This window comes from Lactuca virosa, chromosome 1 (genome assembly GCF_052849685.1).
Source record: "Lactuca virosa cultivar CGN04683 chromosome 1, Lactuca_virosa_CGN04683_v6, whole genome shotgun sequence".
In the NCBI taxonomy this organism is placed as follows: Eukaryota; Viridiplantae; Streptophyta; class Magnoliopsida; order Asterales; family Asteraceae; genus Lactuca; species Lactuca virosa.
Window position 1 is genome coordinate 110,392,841 of NC_136426.1, and position 4,659 is coordinate 110,397,499.

The 4,659-nt window shown below is 38.0% G+C and overlaps 1 non-coding gene across 1 annotated transcript; it reads left to right on the forward strand.

Annotated features, from left to right (window-relative positions):
• The first annotated feature begins 2,794 nt into the window (after positions 1-2,794).
• LOC145151759 (small nucleolar RNA R71) lies at positions 2,795-2,901 on the forward strand. The gene has a single exon (XR_013732315.1). It is a non-coding gene; the product is annotated as a small nucleolar RNA R71 (small nucleolar RNA).
• Positions 2,902-4,659: the final 1,758 nt, after the last annotated feature.

Below are 4,659 nucleotides of genomic sequence, written 5' to 3' on the forward strand. Positions count from 1 at the left end.
GGTCGCCAAATTATTTTCACATCTGCGTAAGGACTCGTCGAGTTAATGTATAGACTCGACGAGTTTATTATTCTGTTGAAAACATTTTTCCTTTTCTGAAAAATAAAATTTCTTTATTAAAAATAACGCCGCACCCCACACTTAGGCCTTAATTACCCTCAAGCAATTAATTATGGATGAGAATGAAGATTGAAATAAAAAAAACTAAGTAATCCTTACGAAAACAAAAACGAAAAACGAAAAAGAAAAGAAAAACAAACTCTTTTGACGGGTTGCCTCCCGTTAAGCGCTTCTTTTTAAGGAGTCATTAGCTGGACTCCTTCCCGCTTTACGTTTTTTCTTCTTCCTCCATTGGGATCTCCTTCTTTAATTTTTGTACTTTGTATTTTGTCTTGTACAAGCAGATTTTTCTCTTGTATGCCCTCTTTAATTCCTCCATTCTCGTCCTTGCAGTGATTTCTTCAACTTTACGCTTTTTCCCTTTATCGTGCTTATTTTTCTCCACTTTTTCCTTTTCACGCTCCATCGTTTCCCTTCCTTTCTTATCTTTCTTGATTGCCTTTTTGGTTGTTACAGAATACGATGCTTTGAAAGTGAAAACTTCACATGTAGTAGAGACAATGGCACGAGGCTTGGTTCTTTTGCTTTTGATTGTCATCTCTTCTCGATCTAGCATATGTGATTTAATAGAAGAGGTATGATTATCATCATTCATATTTTTAAGATCCCCTTTATCTTCCAAACTCCCTCCATCCTTTTCTTGAACAGCCGCATCATTCTCTACCATTGCTTCAAGAAAAGACAAATGTACATCCTCAAAGTCGATACGATCTTTAACAGCCTTGTTTCTCTTAAGATGATTCTTCAAGTAATCATGCGAAACTTGCACATCTGGTTCACAAAGGGTACTAATGGCTTGCAGACTATCATGTCCATCAGATTGGGAATTTTCGCAGGTACTCGTCGAGTCAGCAGATACGACTCGGCGAGTCAGAGAGTTTTCAACACTTTTGAGGTTTTCTTTGCAGTCAACTTCCTTGATCAGCCTTTCTATCTCCTCCAGATCTCCCTCGGCATCAGAATTCTCTTCCAAGGATAATAAGAATTGGTTTGGATTTACCTCTTGCAAGTAAGCAAGTTCTCTCTCCAATACTTCATCACCTAAAATTATTGAGGAAACCTTATCTTCTTTTGACTCTTTGGGCTTCTCCTTTTCCTCTGCTTCAAAAATTACCGAATCATCTCCCACCCTTAATGTTAGTGTAGATTCATGCATGTCTACCAAGGCACAAGCGGTATTTAAGAATGGCCGCCCAAGAATGATTGGTACTTTAGAGTCCTCCTCCATGTCTAATATTATAAAGTCAACCGAAAATACTAATTTATCAATTTTGATAAGGAGATCTTCACATACTCCCATTGGATGTATTATCGTTTTGTCGGCTAGATGAATCTTCATTTGAATATGCTTTGGGACCGGAAGGTTTAACTTTTGGAAGAAAGAATATGACATAATATTAATACTTGCACCCGAATCCGTCAATGCTCGTGTGGTCATTATGTTCCCAAATTGACAAGGTACGGTGATGCTTCCCGGATCGCCCCTCTTTTCTGGCAGTTCACTTAGCACTATTTCAGCAACTTCTTCTATATTTCTTCTAGTGGTAAAGAGGTTTTTAAGTAAACTACCATATTTCGGTGTTTGTAATATCGTTTCAACAAACGGAATATTTACTTGGAGTGCCTTTATGTGCTCCATAAACCTCCTATATTCTTGAATCTGCTCATCAGGTATGGCTCGGCTCGGAAATGGCAAAGAGGGTCGGTAAGGCTTCAAAAGAGAGCAGTTTTTGGTATCAGGTTGTCGACTCGTCGAGTCCATGATGGCAACTCGGCGAGTCGAGTCGGGTTTACTCAAATCCCAGCTACTTTCTTCTTCTGTTCGCACTTTGTTGGGATTTTTCTGGATAGCGGTCAGAGGAGTGTAAATTGGCTCAGAATCTGTTGTTATTGCATTCACATGCGTCATTCTTGGATTTTGCTCGGTATTGCTAGGAAGTTCACCGGGTGCTCTTTGGTTGATTTGTTGTGCAAGCTGACCTAGCTTTTTTTCGATGTTATGAATAGATGCTTGCTGATTCCTAAGCATATTTTGTTGATCCTTCATCATAGCTTGATGTTCTCTAAGCATATTTCGTTGCTCTTTCATTTCAGCATCTGAATCATTATGCCTCTTCTCAGACGCGGCTACAAATCTTGTGAACATATCTTCCCAGTCAGCTTTCTTCTCCAGCACCAGTTCCTCTTTTTGATAATAGCCCCTTTCGTTTTGCTTAAATTTCTCCTCCTTTGCCTTTTTGTACTCATCATAAGGAAGCCAATCCTTTTTGGGTTTTCACCAATTGTCATCATACCTATCACCACTTGAATAGCACACTTGCACCCTCCGGTTCCCGTTTTCGTCTAGATCACAATCTTTAGTGAGATGAGGCCCTCTACAATTTTCACAACCGACCCTAATAGCATGGATGGATTGGTCCATCTTAGTCATTCTTCGATCCAAATTCTCTAGTTTAGCCATCATTGCTGCCATGCTATCATTAACTGAGTTCACCGCCCCCGACTCAGTTCATTCCTTGGGTTATGATATTCTCTAGAGTGCTTAGAGAATTCTTCAATTAGGGCCTTTATCACCGGGGGGTGCTTTCTTTGTGAGTGGTCCTTGCGAATCAAGGAGTTGCCTAGTTGTCACATTTACTCCATCATAAAAATGGAAACTTCTTGTTGGCTGTTTAGATCGTGATGTGGGCAATTCCTCAGTAAGCTTTTGTACCTTTCCCACGCCTCATATAGTGACTCTCCAGCTTGTTGTTCAAAATTAGCTATTGCTTTCTTCAACTTGGCTATTTTTGAAGGAGGGCAAAACTGGTCTATGAATTCTTCTTTCATTTTAGCCCATGTAGTGATGGATCTTGGGGGAAGTGATTTTAGCCAATCCTTTGCAGCTCCCTTGAATGTGACAGGCAGCATACGAAGAAAGACAGTGTTGCGAGCCACATTAGGGACATTGAAGTAGTCGGCTATGTCATTGACTTCGTCAAGATGCTTGTATGCGTCTTCATGATGCTTCCCGTAGAATGGAATCTCCTTTAGTTGAGATAGTATGTGGTCTTTAAGCTCAAAGGTGGCAGTTGCGGGAATGATGGGTTGCACTAGTCCCGGTCCGGTATCGTCACATATTCTCTTCTTCCATTCGCCCATGGGAACTTCATCGATGTTAGCCATGGGGTTAGCTAATTCGCCTTCTAAATCGCTTCCTTCTTCGGAGTTGGTTTCTTATTTTTCGGATTTGTACACGATATCGTCCTTGTTTAGGTCTTCGTTCGCCTCAGAAAAATTGCTGGATTCTCCCACTTTCTTGTCCTTTTTCTTACTAAAAACAGATTTGAGATTCTTCAATGGCGAATTCTTTGATGTTGCGGTTTCTCCTACGGTCTTGCCCTTGTTTTTCTTCAAAGTTGCTTCCGGGTATTCAAGTGCTGTAACCAAAGGTGTACCTCCTCCTCTGGTCATAAACGAACTGCAATTAAAACAGAAAACACGCGTAAAAAGAACAAAAATAAAATAAAAACGAAACTGAGTTTCAGCAATGGACTCGTCGAGTAGCTTCGATTGCACTCGGCGAGTTCAAGGCTAAAAACAGAAATTTTTTTTTAATAATAATCCTAAAAACATAAAACTACTAAAACTTGAACTAATGACTAATTTATAAAAAAAATAACTTTGTGCAAGATAATTCTCACACAAAGGATCGATAAAACTAGAAATTAGAGTTAATTTTTGAACCGTTCCCCGGCAACGGCACCAAAAACTTGATGTGTGTTAAACTAACTAGTTTTATCATACTTTTCACTTACAAATTAGACACACAAAGGCAGTGGACCTATCAATTGTGGTATAGTTAAATAAGTAGGGTATCGAACTCAGGGAACGGAAATTAAACTAATTACTAATATTATCTAAAACAAATAATAAAATAGGAGGGGTTTTCTCTAGTTTTACAAGACTAGAAACTTAACTAAAACTTACCTAGCACTTAATTAAGCAGCTAAACAATTAAATTGCAACTAAATTCAATGATAAAAAGGACTTCTGTCTAGGTTCGAGTCATTTGATCCTATGGTTGATTTTATGGTAAATATATCGGATTAACTTTTCATTGACTACCGATTTAGATGATTAGGTTCACGTTCGTTATTGCTAATCCTTAGAAAACAGGGTAATTCAAGCAGTGGACAGTTGTCTAAATTAATAAGTTCCCTAGTTAATTAATTCGGGTTAAGTAAGACTTGTAATGGTTAATTGAATTGGTGATTCAATTAACCTCTTGTTGATGGTGTATCACACAAGCTCACGTATTAATTTACCTATCTTCTAGTTAATTCTAGTTTCACATTCGTTATTCCTAGACATATAACTATGTGGTCACATAAATTATATGAAATTAATAACTAAGAGATGTTCATACAACTTAATTACTGATTTATTAACAAAAAAATAGTTGTTATTAATCTATGAGGTTCTTAAACAAGCTTAGCAAAACAATATCACCAATTAAAATTAATTCTAACCATTAAATCAATCCATATTCACAAAATC